The sequence below is a fragment of the Pongo pygmaeus genome, chromosome 13 (genome assembly GCF_028885625.2).
Source record: "Pongo pygmaeus isolate AG05252 chromosome 13, NHGRI_mPonPyg2-v2.0_pri, whole genome shotgun sequence".
In the NCBI taxonomy this organism is placed as follows: domain Eukaryota; kingdom Metazoa; phylum Chordata; class Mammalia; order Primates; family Hominidae; genus Pongo; species Pongo pygmaeus.
Genome location: NC_072386.2, coordinates 105,656,422 through 105,676,031, shown reverse-complemented (window position 1 = coordinate 105,676,031; position 19,610 = coordinate 105,656,422). Strand labels below are relative to the sequence as shown.

Here is a 19,610-nt window from a genome sequence, read left to right as displayed (position 1 = left end):
CACCTAGCAGGTGGAGGCAGGAGATAAGGCTAAAGAAGCAACTTGGGGATAGGTCACAAAGGGCCATGAAAGTTGTCTTAGTCTTTTCAGGTGGCTGTAGCAGAATACCATAGAATGGGTGGCTTATAAACAACAGAAATGTATTGCTAACAGTTCTAGAGGCTGAGAAGTCCAAGATTAAGGCAGCAGTAGATTCAGTGTCTAGTGAGGGCCCCTTCCTGGTGTCTTCTTGCTGTGCCCTTATATAGTGGAAGAAGAAGGGTGGCTATCTGGGGTCTCTTTTATGAAGGCATTAGTCCCATTCATGAAGGCTCCACCTCATGACCTAATCACCTTTCAAAGGCTCCACGTCCAAATACCATCACATTGAGGATTTGGTTTCAACATGAACTTGGAGAGAACATAAACATTCGGACTCTAGAAAGCCTTACTCAACATTTGAAAATTGAACTTGATCCTTTGGGCAACAGGAAGGAACATGATGAGATAAAGACTTTAGAATGATAATCCGAGGTTAGAGGACATGAGAAAAATGCCTAACCCAGCACAGGATACAGATCCTCCAAAAAACTTTAATTGACCTTTCAACTTCCCTTTCTCCCTTAAAGAAAGCAAGGCTCTAAATCCCCAAGAAAAAGTGCATCCAGTATTATACACTGAGAAGAGAAAATGAACCAAGAATAAGGTAAGAACTATTCATTTGTTTTATCAGTATTTATCAGGTGCCTACTCATGTACATATAATTCTGCTTTTGTTTTCCTCTTAAACAAATTTGTCAAATAAGAGCTATGGCCCCTACTTTATCAAAGTGGACACTGAATCACAGATGGCTTCAGTAACTTGTCCAAGCTCACATAGCTAATTAAGAATGAGACTATTTACAAATCCAGCAGTCTGACTTACATGCACTTAACCATGGTGCCATCTCTCCATAAGCAATATTATTATTTTACTGCTGTGGACTGTGAGAATAAAGACATGCCAAAACAATAGGGTAAGGGCCTCTAAGGGATGAATTTTGCCTGCTGTTAGCTCCATCTTAAGTGAGAGGGTGATATATGTATGTGCTGGCAGGCCAAGTCTGGAGATAAAGAAAGCACAGGCATGGTTTCCTGCTGAGGCCAGGTCTACAACAGAATTTTTTTGTTTCTATTGCCTCTATTCCTAAGCTGGGACCACCAGGTCCAAACAACGGTCACTTCTCCCTCTTCTCCCTACCTGCCAATTCCATTTCAGGATGTTACTTCTCTCTACTCTTTACCCATATCCCATCAATCACCAAACCCTTGCAAGTTTGTTTTTAATATCACTAGACTCTGCCCAATTCCCTCCATCCCTGCAACTCCCACCCTGGTTTGAGCCACCATGCTTTCTTGCTTAAATGACTACAGCAGCCCCTCGCTGGTCTCTCCAACTCCAATCTGCTTGCAATTCTGCTTCACAATTATAGCCAAGATGATATTTTCAAGCACAAATCTATCTTTATCCCTCCTTGTTGACATCCAAAAATGGCCTCCTATAACTTTTCTAGAAAAGAAGAGTTCAAAATCTTTCCCAGGGCTCTCAAGGTCCTACATGAGATTCTGCCAGTTTCATCTGTCTCACCCAAACCCTCCCTCCATTCCCGACCCTCACTCCATGGAGTTTCCCAAAATGCAGCATGCTGTTTCTCATCTTCACACTCTGGTATGGATAGACATCTCTGCCTCTCTCCCACTGCCTCCTTTCTTCCCTTTTCCTCTCAAGCTCTAAATCATATTCAAGATTCTGTTCAAGTGTAATCTTCTCTAGCAAGCCATCCTCCCCACACCCTGAGCCACTATTAGTTCCTAGATCCTGTACTTTCCCTTTAATGACATTGATCACAATGGGTTACAATTGTCACTTTGCTTGTCTGTCTCCTGTTCTAAGCTATGAGCCCCTTAAGGACAAACCCCTGGTTCATCTAAATTCCTCACTTGCCAGCACAATACTCACTGCATAGCAAGAGACAGGCAAATACGTGTTAAACAAATGAATAAATATTCTCATTATCATCTTTAATTCCTAATGAATATTATACATTCTCCTAGTAGATGCTATGCGTTTGCAGACTGGATGATTACAAAAGTTAAGTGAACTTGAACATTGCCATTAACTCATTAGGGCCACCCCCAGCCTCCCTCTTTCAAGTATGGTCAATATGGCTTCATCATTGCCATAAGACCAAGTTCCGTTTAGTGGGGGAAACCCACATATCCAGCTCATCAGCAACTAGGGCTAGCAAATGCTCCTGCCACAGTTTTAAAAGTCTGAACAGTCTGTCTGACCATAGGTGAGAACATGACGAATTTTTCACATCTGCACTTCACAACAGAAAAGAATCCACTCCAAACTCTGTGAAAGAAGAGCTCTTGTAGCATTTCCTTTTGGGGGGGAATTTTCCAATAGATCAGGCTCCAGACTACTGAATGGAAACTATTTCCTCACTCTTCCCTCCATCCCCCCAACATACACACACACACACATACATACACACACACACATACACACACACACACATTGACACACACACACACACACACACAGATATCTGAAGATTTTTCTGAAATCAGGGATTGACTCAAGGAAAGGATGTGTTTCATTAGCTGTTTCATCAAGGGAAAGAGACACGGAGCCTGCTAAAGGTCAAGAGAGAAGAAGAGAAGGAGCCGAACACCGGTGGCCCAGATGCCCAGGCCCTGCCCCTCATTGTGACACACAGCTGTTTGGAAGCACAGTCTTGCAAATCTGATCCTAAAATATTTCATGACGTCGCTGGCATTCTTTCTATTGTGATGAAGCACAGAACAATACATGTCCTTTACTTCACAGTAAATGCCTGTGGCAGGAGCCCAAGATATTTAATGCTCTGACTCCTTGGATACAACACTGTTGAGATTTCCTAGCATATTTTTTTAATATAAGATGAACCTTGGATGGAGATTGCCTTACTTCAGTAGGGAAAAGAAATAGTCCAAGAACTTCAATAAAACTCACTTTGTTCTTACCATATTCAGAGAACTGTTATGTCATGACGGTGGAGCATACAGAGCTAGATAAAGGCATAAATTTTAAGCCCTCCAGGAGTTTAAAATCTCAGAACTTCCATTTTACTCATTTTATTTATTTTTTTTTCAGAGACAGGGTCTTGCTATGTTGCCCAGGCTAGACTTGAACTCCTGGGCTCATGCGATCCTCCCACCTCAGCCTTCTGAGTCACAGGAGTACAGGAACATGCCATCACACCCAGTTTTATTTTTAATATGGGGCTGGTAACATCTGCCTATAGTCAATTTGGGAAGATTCCATGAACAAGAATTTATAAAACAATTATCCCAGTGCCTGCCACATAGAGGCTCATGATAAATGTTGCTCTCCTTCTTTTATAATCTCATGAGAGGGCCACATAAGAAAGCAATTACTTAGGATCCTGGCAAAGTGGGGTAATCAGGAATAGAGATAAAACTAAAATATAAAGAGGCATTCTGGGCTAAATATGGAAGAATGATTTATGGATCAGGTGGCATTTTGTTGCACATTAGAAGATGAAATGGCATTTTAGATAGAATGGGAAGGCTATCTTCTCAGAAGTCTATGTAACTGAAGTGCATCATTTGAGCATAAAAAGAAACACTTCCTGGCTTCGCTAGTCATTATTGTGTCATTTGTTAACATTATCAAATCTTTTCCATGTGGCTCTGCTTCCTATCCAAAAATAGCTTACAAATGAGAAGTTTAGATAGTTCCCAAAGCATCCTCATCCCCTGTATCTTCCACAGATGCTGGTGGTGAGAAGGTGCTAAATCTCTTCATAGTAACTATACAGTGAGTCTGTCTTCTTCTCTGAAGAAAGGAAACAGCTATCTAGTTCCCTGAGCATGGAGGGAGGAAGGACATCATTGTATAGGAGAATCCTTGGCAAAACAGAATCGTACCTAAGTAGGTAGAGAATCAGTGCCCACTCTGGCATGCATCATAGCCATGAGAGACTAGAATGTGTAGCAGATGTTGTATGTGGACTACAGCCTCAAGGATCACAAGACTAGAAGTCCCTAACCTAGTGGCAAGCACACTGGGGTGGCTGGTGGTGCCGAAATCCCTATGGAAGACCAGCAAGTTCTCATAAGGTTTAGCTGTGGGCAGTTCCCTTGTATATTGTGAAAATCTGTATTCCTAAGTGGACATTGTTATTTTTGGGAGGTCAGAAAAACCGAATAAATGCACACTCCTTAGCACACAGTACTCATCACGATCTCTCCTCTGTGGATCGTGTGCCCATCTCTCCCAAACTACTCACTGCTCCTGAAGTCTCTTCTATGCCTCTTTGCTTTTGCATATGCTGTATATTCTACCAGATTACCCTTCCCAAACTACTTTGCTTTGAAGATGTTTCAAAACTCGGAGATAAATCAGCTAATCCTCCCTGTAGCCTGGGTTAGACAACCTTCATCTAGCATGTACCTACCTCAGTCACAGGACTTATTCTGCTGGACTGTAATAACATTGTTCCTTGTCTTGTTTTCACACTTGACTGTAAGCTTCTTGAAGAGCAGGTACTGAATGTTTAGGTCTCTGGTTCCTAGCATAGTATCTAGTATAAGAGAACACCTGGAATTTGAGGCAGGAGGCAGCAGTAGCATGTGTATATTGGAAAGGCATAGAATTCATGCCCAGGTGAGAGATGAGAGGCTTTGGTAACTCATTTTACCTGTTTCACCCATTTGCTAAAGAGCAACATCAAGAGGAATCAGAAATGCTTCCATCACTCCTCAGTTGCTGGAAGATCTTGGATTAGTCATGCTTTCTGCAAAACATTAGCTATCTTCTCACTGGAACCAAACTAAACCATTTAGTAAGAAGCATCTGGCTTAGTGGTTAAGACTTAGGTCTTGCAGGAAGTGAGAGAGGAGTTGGAATCCTGGCTTTTCCACTTAGTAGCTGTGGCCCTGAAGTGAGCCAGCTTTGCTGATCTTCCATTACATCTGCTTTCAAGTGGAGAAGCTAATCTACACATCATTGTTTTAGAATTACATGAGGCAATACTTGTTAAACACATAACACAGTACTTATGTTATTATAACTGCTCAAAAATTAGTAGCCATTTTGACTCTTTTACATTGCTATAGGCTGAATATTTGTATCCCCCTAAAATTATGTTGAAATCTAATCCCCGATGTGATGGTAGTTAGAGGTGGAACCACTGGCAGGAAGGTGGTGAGGGCGGTGCCCTCATGAAGGAATTAATGCCCTCATGAAAGAGGGCTCAGAGAGCTTTCTTGTCCCTTCTGCCAAGTGAGGACACAGCAAGCATATGGCCGTCTATGAACCAGGAAGCAGGCCCTCACCAAACACTGAATTTGCTGGTACCTTGATCCTGAACTTCCCAGCCTCCAGAACGATAAGAAATAACATTTCTATTGTTTATAAGCCACCCAGTCTGTGGTGTTCTGTTATAACAGCCTATAACGAAGACACATATGAAATACAGACTCCCTGGAGATCGCTATAATTTATATATTTCTTCAAAAAGATTACTGAATATTTATCACCTGTCATAATAAACACAAGAAATACAGACAGAAATATCCAGGCCGATTTTCAACAGAAGATACTAATATCCTTTTGGCTTTTTCTGTTTCTCAGCTTTTGTCCTTTTGAGAGACAGAACCACAAACAAGCCCCTCTCCTTCTGTGTGTTGGAGTGAGCTTGGGTCCTGGAAGGTGAAAGGCCAGCCCAGAGCTCATCAAGCAACTTTGGTCTCTCAGAGTCAGAGCTGCTGGCGATGTAATCCAATCTGGCTGCAGAGAATGTGACTAAATGAAACCCCATCTGCTGTGAGGTTTCTCTGGGTTCCCAGGAGGGACCTGAGCAGGATATGAGGCGGCGGCGGCGGTGAGGTGAGGGGTCTGCAAGGAAATGGTGCGATCCCCCATGTGTAATGTGTCTCACCGCAGGCCAGCGTGGGTCTCCCCCAGCATGACATCATCTTGGAGCTCACCCGGGCTCCGGTCTGCTGGCCACTATAAACCACGTTTTCTCAATCTCAGCACTATTGACATTTTTCAGCTGGATAATTCTTTGTTGAGATGTGTGGGGGGAACTGCCTTGTGCATTGTAGGAGGTACAGCAGCACCCCTGACCTCCATTCGCTAGTTGTCGATAGCATCTCCACCCAGCCTAGTTGTGACAGCCCAAAATGTCTCCAGTCATTTCCAAACAATGGGGGACAAAATTGCCCCCAGTCGAGAATGAGAACCACTGGCACAGAAAAAGTGGAACAAATCAGACTCCCTTTCTATTAAAAGCAAGGGAAAAAATTCCAGAAGAAAATAGAATACAGTAAGTTTCCAACTCCTTATGTAGTTTTAGAAATGAATTAAAATTTGAGCAGCTAGCTTTGATGGTTCAGGTGAGAGCCTTCCAATAAAGAGGAAAACCTAGAAGTGATAATAAGTACCATCTATTTAGTGCTTTCTGTGTCCTAGGCATGGTGCTAAGCACTTTAACTCATTGACCCCTCAAAAGAACACTGAAGGTAGGCATCTGATCTCCCTGTCATAGGTAAGGACTCTGAGGCCCAGGGTGTGAAAGTCTTGCCTAGAAGCATATAGCTAGTAAGGACTGAGCTGGGATTTGAACACAGCTCCGCATGATTTTAAGGGAACTCAGAGCCATTTGGTTCTCTTAGTCCATTACTTTGGAGTCTGTATCCAACACCATAAAAATTTCAAAGTCTATGCTGTATTTAATAGGAACTTCTACATCCAGCATCAGCCTAGACAGAAGGTGGGTGGATTTGAGTGGGAGAATCAGACTTTCCATGTCCTTACTAATCCACATTTATAAATCAACATGAGATAGTATATAATTAACCCCTATATGGGTGGTAGATGTTAAAGGAGTATAAAGTAAATAACAGGCTGAATAGAAAGAGTGCGTTTTAATAAGCATGCTTCTAATAAATTAGTGAAACTGTCCCTGAATGGGGTGGCTCATATCTCATGAGGCTCCCTTATGAGGACTTGGAGTGAAGTGCATGGGCTTGGCATTGGACAATTCTGACTTCTAATCCCAGCTCCAAAACTTACCAGCCCGGTGGCTCTTGGCAAAACACTTTACAGCTGGAAGCCTCAGTAAACTCCTTAGCAAAATACAGATTAAAATGCTTATTTCAGGATTGATGGGATTAACTAAAACCAGGAAGTGGAAACTAATATAGAGTGTCTCACAGGCAATTGACTTTTCTTTCATTGCACTTACAGCTCTTTGGAATTACATGTTTATTTGTGTATTTGTGTGTTTAATGGTTGTCTCTTTTATTCTCTGCCTCTCCAGAACCTCCCATAGTACTTGGCATATAGTAAGTACTTATTTAAAATATGCTCAATGCATAGGAAACATTAGTGCACTTTCTTTTTCTGTAGTTCCTTCTATGACAATGAGTTTTCAGACATTAAAAATACTCAAGCAATGGAAATACAAGATTCTCTATCTCTTTGTGTCCCAATCATAGCCTCTTATGGTGACTTGTACTACAGCACTTACGACATTGTTTTACAATTACTGTTTCTTTGGTTATAAATTCCTTCAGAGCTGGATGGATCACTTTTTTTTTTTTTTGAGACGGAGTCTTGTTCTGTCACCCAGGCTGGAGGGTAGTGGCGCAATCTCAGCTCACTGCAAGCTCCGCCTCCCGGGTTCATGCCATTTTCCTGCCTCAGCCTCCTCAGTAGCTGGGATTACAGGCACCCGCCACTATGGATGGGTCACTTTCAATCCCTATGACATGGTCCCATTACTTGCACCCAAGGTGTGATACGTGTCTGAATCTAACAAATATTTGTAAAATAAAGATATTGATGCCGTAGGGGGCATCAGTCCACTGAATTGGAGCTCCAAAAAAATTATAGTTCCAGGCTTTGGCAACTCTAACTACTGCCAACCCTGCTCATACAACATCTAATCACTAAGAACAAAAGGTTAGGGCTGTTATTTTTATTGTTCCAGAAAAGTGTAGATAATTAATTACTCTGTATTGAATTTAATTGGCTGCTTTTACAAGGAAAATTGTGAGCCAAATTTTCCATATCCAAGCTAGCACCTCAAAGGTGATTAGATTCAGCCATAAATTCTTATAACAAATATTTATAGAGTGCTTACTATGAGCCAGCCACTGTTCAAGGTACCGGTTAAATCTTGCTGGATATTTTAAGGCTTGGAGAATGATTTTGACATTGAGCATTCTTCTCTGTTACCCAAAGGAAACCAGCTGTTTCTACTGGATTGCTTGAGGCAGACAGCAATAAGGGGCTCAGGAGTCTTGGAGACAAATTCTTAAACCTCTGGTCTCAGCATCCTGGTCCTTGGAGAAGGGAACATCTAATATACGAAGGAAACAGTTTATAAGCCAAGCCGTATATACTTCCTAACTAGAGGTTAGCATCCAAAACAGAATGCTTAGGCATTGGAAAGTTTATCATACCCATGGGTCTCATCTCCCCATCATGCAACTTTCATAAAAACAGGGAAAGCTATTACTTCAACTGCAATTGTTTTCTTTTGAAAGAAGGAAAACTATCAATTTCTGTGGCTGGCCAGAAGCTGGGAGATATATATATCTCCTCATAGTGGGTACATTACAGTACTTGAGGGTAAGATATATCTTATTTCTTTATTTCTTTCAACCATGGTATACTCCTCTGTGACTGGTAGAAAATTCAGTCTCAGCTGTGTTGAGTGTTGCTTCTCTTGTCCACTAGTTTATTCAATAATCTAGAGGTCTTACATGGCCTAGAACATTTAGGAACCAGTTGCATGCCCCATTCCTCTCTGGCTATAGCAGATATCCTCAGTTTTGGGGTCTGCACCCCTAGAAGTGAGTAGCTCTGCTCCTTCCATCTCCAACTATGATATTGGGATCCTGGTGACTCACTCAGGACACAACCCCTCTGAATGCACTCTGTGGCATGACCAGTTCAAGTCTCCTCACTTCCTAAGACACTTTATTAGAAGAGAGTGTTTATCCCATCTCATGAAACCTATGTCTCTCACACACTATCCCCTTGCACGTCTGTTGGGTTAGTTCTGCCCAAGGTCATAAATGTTAGAGTGATTCTGGGGTCCAAGTTCAGGTCTTTTCAATCTGTATGTTGGATATTTGTCACTATTCTACATCCTACATCCTCACTAGATCAGCATTATTCAAACAGCACTATTGGCATTTTGGGACGAAGAATTATTTGTTGTGGGAGACCATCCTCTACATTGCAGACTTTTAGCAGAATCTCTGGCCTCTGCCCACTTGATGCCCATAGCAAACCTCCAAACTCTGACAGCCAAAATGCCTGCAGACATTAGCAAATATCCTCTAGAGAGCAAACCATCCCTGGTTGAGAAACATTGCCCTAGGAGGTAAGTTCAAAAGGAAAGTGATTGCATCTGTTGTGTTTGTGGCTATATCGCCAACAGCTATTAGCACAGGGCCTGTGTATCCCATCAATCTAAGTGCAATGAAGAAATGGTTGGAAGAATTAGTCAACAAAATAAATAGAAATAAATATTATCATGCCCTTTCCTTTCTTCCTCTTCTTTTTATTTCCTTCAACAAGGAAAGTAAAGCAGTAAAACATTGATATGGTTTGACTGTGTCCCCACCCAAATCTCATCTTAAATTGTAGCTCCCATAATTCCCATGTGTCATGGGAGAGACAGGTGAGAGGTAATTGAATCATGGGGGTGGGTCTTTCCTGAGCTGTTCTCATGATAGTGAATAAGTCTCATGAGAGCTGATGGTTTTAAAAAGGGGAGTTCTCAGGCCAGGCGCGGTGGCTGATGCCTGTAATCTCAGCACTTTGGGAGGCCAAGATGGGCAGATCACAAGGTCAGAAGACGGAGACCATCCTGGCTAACACGGTGAAACACCATCTCTACTAAAAATACAAAAAATTAGCTGGGCGTGGTAGCATGTGCCTGTAGTCCCAGCTACTTGGGAGGCTGAGGCAGGAGAATCACTTGAACCTGGGAGGCAGAGGTTGCAGTGAGCCGAGATCGCACCACTGCACTCCAGCCTGGTAGACAGAACAAAACTCCCTCTCAAAAAAAGAAAAAAAAAAAAGTTGGAGGGGAGTTCTCCTGCACATTCTCTCTCTTGTCTGCCGCCATGTAAGATGATACTACTTTGCTCCTCCTTCGCTTCCCACCATGATTGGGAGGCCTCCCCAGCCATGTGAAACTGTGAGTCAATTAAACCTCTTTCCTTTACAAATTATCCAGTCTTTGGTATGTCTTTATTAGCAGCATAGAATGGATTAATACAAACATCCTCTGCAGGAAAACGTAGTGAAGAGGATCCCGTGCAACATGTAAAGAGTTTTGGGTCCTAATCCCATATCTGACACCAGCTATTTATTATTGATCAAGTAACTCCCTCTTGCCCATGCCTTCATTTGGGACTAATAATAGTATCTATCCATAGAAATGTTATGAAGATTAAATGAAGTTAATGTGTGTAAAGTTCTAAAAATGGTATCCAGCACATAATAAATGCTCAATAAAAATTAACAATCACTATTTACAGAAGATCCCCCGTGTCATAGGAGTGATAGAGTAAACCTCCATTCCCTTCCAAGGGGCTCATTAGAAAGCAACTATCCATTCACATGTTTGCCCAGGTGTAGTCTCAAGAACACCATGCCTTTTACCGCTGCTATCTGGTCATCTCCATGGCTCTCTAAGGGCCTAAACCTGAATTCTGATACGCAATATCAGCTTGTGACATCTCTTTTATTGGGTGTCTTCCTGCTCTACCTAGGTTCTACATATGGTGTTGATATCAGTACGGTATCCACAGATGGGAGAAAAAAATTCATCTGCCAACCATGGCTGTCAGAACTGCAAGCATGGGGCTAACTCACTGTCCTTCACAAATACCCTGCCCCACACCAACCTGGCCTGTCTTTCTATCGCAAGAGTGACAGTGGGCAAAATCTTTTTAAATTTAGCCAAGGTCTGGTCTGGAATTTATCTTTGTCACAGATTTGGTGATAGGGTTCATACTGTATTAAGTTTAATCATATTAAAGTATCATTTTTGTAGGTCAAATATGGTTGAACACGAGCAATTTCATATGAATTACTTCTTAGATTAACTGAGCAAACAAAATTGCGACTTGCTAAAAGCCAAAGTACTTCCACTTCCTTCAAAAGCAACCACTTATAACTGATTTCTGCTCATTAAGCCAGACTCTCAGAAGATCTCTCCTTGGCAATACCTTACTAGTTTAAAGGAGCCACTGGCAGAATATACTTCAAAGTAAGCTTCCCTGGATTGGTCTTCCACAATGCAGCTGTCTCACTGATTCATCCTGGTCCCTGCCCACTCCTGTCCATGGGGATTATCAAGCCTTCACCATAATTTCCTTATAAAGTATTTCCACGAGGGAAATCTATCATCTGCCTCAAACGATGAGTCATCTATCTATATTCACTCAAGAGCACTCCCCATATACCATTCATCTGCAAGTTGAGCCCAATGTGGGCCTGGGCAGGTGTTCCAAATAATTTAGAAAGTCTTTGAAGTTCCCCTACAGAGGCTGCTTTCTGATACTGTGTCTGAAAAACTTGCCTGGCATCTCACTAAGGGGCTTCTTTGGTCCTCTGACACCACAGCCACATCGATGAGAGCACTGCATACATCCAAAACTGGAGAAAAGCAGGAGAGAGAGAGAAGCGACATCGTACTGCTCACGGAAGCTCAGAGGGAGTAGAGAGCCTGGTGTGTGTTCACCTACTCCTCTCGGTCCCCTTTTTATGTCCTTTCTAACTGAAGAAGCCCAATCCATGTAAAGGATTTTTTAAGCAATAAATTCCTTTGGTTTTGGCTGGTCTTACGCTAATTTAGGCAAGCTCCTTCCTCCACGTGGAACATAGTTTCACAAATGAGCAGACCTGGATTTTAGCTCAGAGTGGGCAAGATAAGCAACTGCTTTGGGCCCCATTTTCTTATCTCTAACTTGAGCAGGATTGTCTCATAGCTCTTTTCACACTTGTCAAAGTGTGCTGTGGGTGAATCCTCTGAATTATGGATGAGTAGTGACCCTGATAAGCCTGCCACTTGCTGGGTTCAGACTGACCCTGGAATGATAGGAATGTCATGTATAAGTCCAGATTTACTCCTCACTGTGGGCTAAACCACTCGACACTGCAAAGCTCCCATGTCAACAGGCCACTTCAAAACTGTCGGGCTAATGATGGAGGTTGCAACTCCCTCCAACTTCCTTTTCCTTCTCTGTCTTTCAGCCTACAACTAAAATGTCATGTTAAAGGAGCTGTGACAAAAAAACTACTTGAAAATCTAGCGATGTGCATTTACATCATAGAACTACATCTCTGTGGAAAAGCATTCCAGTTTCAAGGTAAGTTAATGCCATTTCTCCCAGAAAATAATCTCTTGGACCAATACTAACCATTACCATTTTTTAAAATTCATTAATTTTTGTAGGTACATAGTAGGTGTATATATTTACAGGGTACATGAGAGGTTTTGTTTAATAATCATGTCACATAAAATGCGGTATCCATCCCCTTAAGCATTTATCCTTTGTGTTACAAATAATCCAATTACACTCTTTTAGTTATTTTTAAATGTACATTTAAATTATTATTGACTATAGTCACCCTGTTGTGCTATCAAATACTACATCTTATTCACTCTTTCTAATTATTTTTTGTACTTATTAACCATCCCCACCCCCCAGCCCTCCTCCCAGAACCCTTCCCAGAGTCTGGTAACCATCCTTCTGCTCTCTATCTCCATGAGTTCAAGTTAAGCATTACTGTTTTAAGGCCCTCTTATGCACAACACAAAGATACTTTCCCATTTATTTCTTGTGTTAGTTTTATATTGCTACTCTAACAAATTACCACAAACTTAATGACTTAATAACACAGAAATGTATTCTCTTACAACTATGGAGACCAGAGGCCTGAAGTGAGTTTTAGTAAGCTAAAATCCAGTTGTCAACAGACCTGGTCTTTCTGGGGGCTCCAAGGGAGAATCCATTCTTTGCCTCTTTCAGTTTCTGGTGTCTGCTGGCATTCCTTGGCTTCTGGCCACATCACTCCAATCTCAGTTCCTTGGTCACACTGCCTTCTCCTCCTCTGTAGTCAAATCTCTCTCTGCCTTCCTCTTATAAAGACACTTTTAAGTATATGCAAAATAGTCTCCCCACCTCAAGATCCTTAACTTAGTCACAGCTCCAAAGTCCTTTTTGCCATACAAGATAATATTCACAGATTCCATGGATTCGAACACACATCTTGGGAATCCTTATTCAGTTTCCCATGGTCCTTCCTTTATCCCTGTGAAGTAAGTATTCTCACTCCTCTTTTACAGACTCAGATACAAGATGGGGTCACATAAGTGAAGGAAATTGAAAAAAGGTCAAACACCAATAAATGGCAGAGCTAAGATTGATCCCATCTGCCTAGTATCAGATCATGAGCTTCTTCTTTATGCCACTGTACCCCATAAAACTGATAAAATAATACTCTTTATAGATGGTTCTGTAATGGAAACCTGAAGAGCCCAGTAGCCCAGTAATTTTCATATGCGGACCTTCTGTGAGACCACATACCAGCTGTGTGACTTTCAGCAAGTCTCTTGATCTCTTCTCACCTCAGCTTTCTCACTTGTATTAGGGGAATGGCCTGGTGTGAGGACTGAGATAATGCCAATGCCTTGTCATGTTATTAGCAAATACAAGTGGGTATATTTGTCACCACCCCTACCATTGGAAGGCTGTGGGGCAAGGAAGTAGTCAAGGTTAGGACTGCCTAGTATGTGCTCACTAAAGGAGGGTCAATTTACTCTCCTCCTTAGGAAGGGTAAGGGACAAAGGGCCAGCCCAGAGTACTTCCCAAGGAGGAGAGTGACTCAAATACCTATGGGATGCCAGTCCATCAACCTCTAGGCCCTGCCGAGGGAGCTTCTGGCTCTGAGGCAAGTGAAACCACCCAGCTGACTCTGAATAGGGTAAATTTTTCCACCTGAGAAACAGAATGTACAAGGCTTGAAAGACGATTAAAAATAATAATGCCTGCTATTGACTGGATGGGCAAATGTAGTTCTACTCTTCAAAGGAAGTTCAAACTATTTCTCTCTCAGAGCAATACTAAACATCCCTTCAGGAAAATACTCATTTCCATGAAGTGTGTGTGTGTGTGTGTGTGTGTGTGTGTGTGTGTGTGTGTGTGTGCATGTGTACTGCATGTGTATAGCAGGATGGAGGGGAAATTTATGAAGAACATTAGAGCACACAGGGTGACTAGTGCAGTTCGGTCAATCTGAAAATCTTACGTCCCATGATGAATAGAGCTTTATATTTTTATTTGCATGTACATTTGTTTTATTAACTCTTCTTATTTTAGTGAGCACATTTCTGAAACATACCTCTGACATTATCTTTTCCATCATTTTACAGATGAGAAAGTAAAGGCTCACAGTAGAATAAGTGACTTGTCTACAATAGCCAAAGGCCACCATTTTGAGATTACTTAGAATGTGGCAAGCAACGGCGTAAGTATTTGACTAAGTATTGTTCTTTTAATCCTGAGACTAGCTCCAAGGAGTATCAGTGATCATTGTACCCGTTTTACAGATGGAGAACCTATAAGAAAGGTGTTAAATAATTTACCCAAGGTCCTACTCCTTTTTGTAGCTATTATTGGTTAAATTAAGGTTTGAAACCAAGTGCATGCTAGGTAATCCCAAAACTCCAGATTGGCACAAATAGACAGGGACAAAGAAAAATAGCCAAAGACCACCTTGCCTCCTCAGATCTTTATGCGCAAGCTCCAAATCACTCAATCTGGTTCATGAATCAAAGAATGCCATCTTTGCCTTTGGGCAATTGTTACATTAAATACATAAGAAAGCACCCACAATAATAGATAATTGGGAGCTGGAGTCCTCTTGGTGGGTTTGAATCCTCTTGCTACTATTTATTACCCATGCACCCTGGACATTTCCCTAACCTCTCCATGTCTCACACCCCCCATCTGCAAAATGGGAACAATGATAGGACTAACCCAAAGACTCATTGTAAAGATTAAATAATTTAATACATCCAAACTGCTTCAACAGTGCCTAGATCACAGAAAATACTCAATCAGTGTTAGCCACTGTTATTCTTTGTGGCCCACAAAAGAAATCTTAAGAAACCTAAGAGAGAAGGAAAACAAGCAAATTATACTTCCTCACAAGTATCCAACCCAGCTGTGGAAAATCAAAGAAAGAAATTCAATTTGCATTGATTTCAAAGCTATATATTCCCTCTGTGACCTGTATTAAGCCCAAGATGGTTTGACCCATTTGTATTCATCACCTCAGCCTGAGCTCAGACCAGTAAACATGATCAAAACTGCCTCCTCAGCCCTCTGTTGGAAATATACAACTCCACATCTTCTAATTTAGCTTGGGCAATGCTAGTTTTTTAAACTCTTCCTCTTTCCCTTCAATCTCCAAAGAGGCAGTCTTTAGAATATTTTAACAGGACAGCACCAGGTGGCTTCAACTCCCCTCTCCCTGCTGCCAGCCCCTGCAAAGCCCAAGAGTGCTTCAGATAGAAGCTGGGTTCCATGCTTTCATAAGCACAATACAGCTATGCAGAGATTGAGCTTTCTATTGGGATTTGGGGGGTGGGGGGCAGGAAAGGGAACCACATCATTTAGCGTCAAAAAACTCTACATAGGGCATCCCATTTTACTAAGCACTTTGTCTTACACCCACTTACTTGGTCTTCATACCAATTTTGAAAGGTACTCAAGGCACAGACTTTTATCTCAGTTTTATAAAACAGGAAACCAGATGAATCCCAAGATGAAGAGGAGGAGCTTCAGAGAGGGGACATGCTTTTCTCAAGGTAATTCATATTGTAAGCAGTTGGGCCAAATAGAACCCAAGACTGTGTGCTAATCTCATATATTTTCCATTATGCAGCCAATTAGTTGATCAGTCAATCATTTCATGGGAACATTAATCAACCTCCAAGTGCTTTGGGTCTGTACAGGTGAAAAGCACAGTCCTAGCCCTCAAGGAGTCCTCACAGACCAGCTGGGCAAATGAATGAGTAAATCGATGATAACAATTAAGGTCTCTAATCATTTCATAAAAGTCACTTCAAGAATGTTTTTATTGCTTACCTCCAAAATCTGCGACAGGTCACATGCTATTCTAAACACTATGATATGCAGGAATGATATTCAAAATAATTAACAAATAACATGGCATAGGCAGCAGCCATCAACAGATGCTGGCGACAAAGAGAACTGCTGACAAACAGATGGAAAGGCACAGTGTCTACCCTCAGGTGTCCATGATCTAGCAGGGTAAACAGGCTAGAGAAATAAAATGTGCAACATACTAAAAGTTAAAAAATGGTGGTGTGGATGAGCATGAAGGAGAGGCCCTTCTCTCTGGATGTGAGGGTCGTAAAAACTTTGTTAGAAGAAGCACTATGAAGGAACTCTTGAGAATTTGTCATGGCAATAAGGCAGGGTTCTTCTTAGGGAAGTGAATGTGCAAAGGCTTGGAGACTTCTAAATTATTTCTTTAAAGATTTTACTTGAGAGTTTTGAGTTGCTATAATCCCTGGGAATTCCCCACTTGCTAACCAGGACCCTGGGTGTCAGCAGGGAAAGGGATTTTCCCAAAGTCACACAGCGGGTTGATGCAGCATCAAGACTTGGACACTCAACCAATGCTCTCCACTCTGCTATGCTGACCAGGCATGACTTCTTGGTTGATGGTGCAGCTAAATTGCCGTGGTCCATCCATCAGAGAAGCTCTCATATGTCTTGCCACACACTCCATATGGTCTTTGAACTTGATTTTGTCCTTTGTTGTCTAAGGAAAAGTGAGAAGAGTTGGAAAAGACCACTCAACAATGATCTGCAAGCAAGTTGGAAAACCTTGACTCTAACAAAATGCATTTAATTAAATGACTGGCCCACTGTGTGGGATCAGAGATCCATCCCGGCTTTGGAAAAGATTTCTGGTAATTATGGAGTCACATGAGACTTTTGGACTGGAGTTAGCACACCAGATGAGATGAATCCCAAGAAGAGGAGGAGGAAGGTTGGGAACAGTGAAGGAGTACATAATCAGAGTAGGAATCAGGGGATTCCATGGGGAAGTGGATACTCAGCTTCCTCAGCACTAGTCCTGGCCAAAATTCCACTCATTGTGTGTTCTGTCTGGAAGAAAAAGTATTACATTTAACAGACCTTTAAAGAAATGAGAATGATCTCACCTGAGGCAAACCGCGACATTCCTCTGGTCTCCAAACCACAGCCTCCACCAGCAACTCCTGAATGAGAATTGCAAACAAGCAACAACAAAATCAGTCTTTGGCTGGAAGCTCTGTGCAGAGGTGGTGTTTACATGCATTCATTCTGCCCTCTCAAGTGGAAAAAAGTGCTTATGCTTCTCAGAAGGATGCAACCATGAGGGATCAGATGCCAAGAGGTATGGCCCCTGCCAAACAGGAGGAAAAATGGTGCTTCATTTCCATAAACTTCCTCTGCTGTAATGTCTAGTGTGGCTTGGTTGCTCAGTTCTGCTTGTGACAGTCTTCCTCCGGGAAAGCAGGCATAGTGGCTTTAGACAAGTCATTCTTCCTCTCAGCGCCCCACTTCCCGATCTGTTCAATGGAAGCATTGGACACAATAATCCAGCTTCCTTTTCAGGTTCTATTGTTGTAAAAGGAAGAATTTAATTATAAAGCACAACATGTCAAACATTTATTTGTTCCTCCATTACTTCATTCATTCTATAAACATTTACTGAGCTTCTATGATACCCAAGGCTCTATGCCAGGTACAGAAAAAGCAAGTGTGATCACCAGCCTCAGGAAGCCTAGCATTTAGGAGGAAAATCTAGACATGCACATGTGTAATTATACCATGTAGATGCAATAGATGTCCTAATAGAGTTACAAATGCCATCGCACATAGAAACATTTCTTCCTAGATGGATTTCTTCCATTTAGGAAGCTCCATAGTGAAGTCAGATCAGAAATGGATGATAAATAGATGTGATGGCATGGAGGTGAGGAGCCTAGGGCATCATCCTAGCATGAACAAAGTTTGAGTATTGTAGAGTACATGGTGCATATGGACCCATCTACCGGAAACAGAGGCTGCGAACAGTACACAGATGGAAAACACGTCCTTGTCTGGGCCCTCCTTACTCAAATGCCAAAAAGCTTAAGATGCCACATAGCTTTTTGGAGAAAATGCCTTTTACAAGTCGCCTCTCCTAAAAATGCATAAATCATCTCTTCTCTATGTTATCAGAATATACTTATATGATAGTTGTTAACTTAACCCATAATAGTATTCTTGTTTGTCACCTCCACTAGCCTTTTCCTGCTTTGAGGGCCAGCCTGGTCATATTTGGCTTTAGTTTTCCTGTGATTGGCCATACCACTTGTGGTAGACACTAATCAACGATTGTAGAATCCTAAAGAACTGGGGAGAGGAGTTCGAGTTTGAGACATTCCCTGAAAAAGCCATGTCTATCTAGTTTTCTAGCATGCGCTCTTGTCTTATTTAAAAACTCACATAGAATTATAAATATATTGATTATATGTTATATACAAATATAGTTTATATACCATATGACATATATTGTACACTATTCTAATATTTTAATCCCTAACCCAAGAGATTAACTCAGTAGCCTTAGGAAAGCCAAGAGGCATGGAACCACTCACTGCTGGTTGAGACACAGCTTCATGCTACTGAAATATCCTTTGGCTAAAGCACAGAATTTAAAACTTCCCAAACAACCAACATCTGAATCAGCCAAAATGGATCAAAAGTTCAAATGAGTGGTTTTATGACATGACTATTTATGGGCTTTCTTGCTGTCTGGGAGGGTCACTTTAGCAGAGAATCCTAAAATACTACAGCCAAAGCAACCGTAGGATGACCTAATCGTGTCTTGCTTTTTTTTTTCAGATGGGGAAACTGAGGCCCACAGCAACAATAATAACTGTGGGGATGATATCATTTAATATTGAAAATAAGTGGATAATTGAGACCTCCATTATTAGTAGTTAATTTTTAAAAATCAAAGATCTCTCCTAATTAGCTTTACGGAGCAAAGAAATATATTTTCCATATTCAAATATGGCTGTGATTTCTACACAAATGACATTAACAATCTAATACAGCATAAAACATTGTTTAAATATCATCATACCCTATTCCTAAACAGTAACGTGTAATAGAACGCTGGAGCCCAGTGTTGTAATATAAACACTTCCCAGGTGTATTCCCTTGGTAAAGTTTCATTACTTCTCTAAACGTCAGTTTTCTTCTGTAAAAAAGAGACACTTGTGCCTATCCTACTTGCTGGTTACAAGGATATAACAAAAATAGTGAACAAAAATAGTGTTCATAAGGTACCCTGCACAGCACTTGATTATAGACTTAATAAGGGAGGGCTCAATGGTAGTTGCATTTTGAATTACTTTTGATGTTTCATTTTACTACACTGTCACAAACTACTATGCTCTGCGGCAGG

At 41.5% G+C, this 19,610-nt stretch overlaps 1 long non-coding RNA gene across 1 annotated transcript; it reads left to right on the top strand.

The window, feature by feature from the left end:
• The first annotated feature begins 365 nt into the window (after positions 1-365).
• LOC129044556 (uncharacterized) lies at positions 366-19,212 on the top strand. Its single transcript, XR_008504704.1, has 6 exons — positions 366-685; positions 10,834-10,998; positions 11,118-11,795; positions 12,320-12,435; positions 15,867-15,942; positions 19,043-19,212. It is a non-coding gene; the product is annotated as an uncharacterized LOC129044556 (long non-coding RNA).
• The last annotated feature ends 398 nt before the right edge of the window (positions 19,213-19,610 follow it).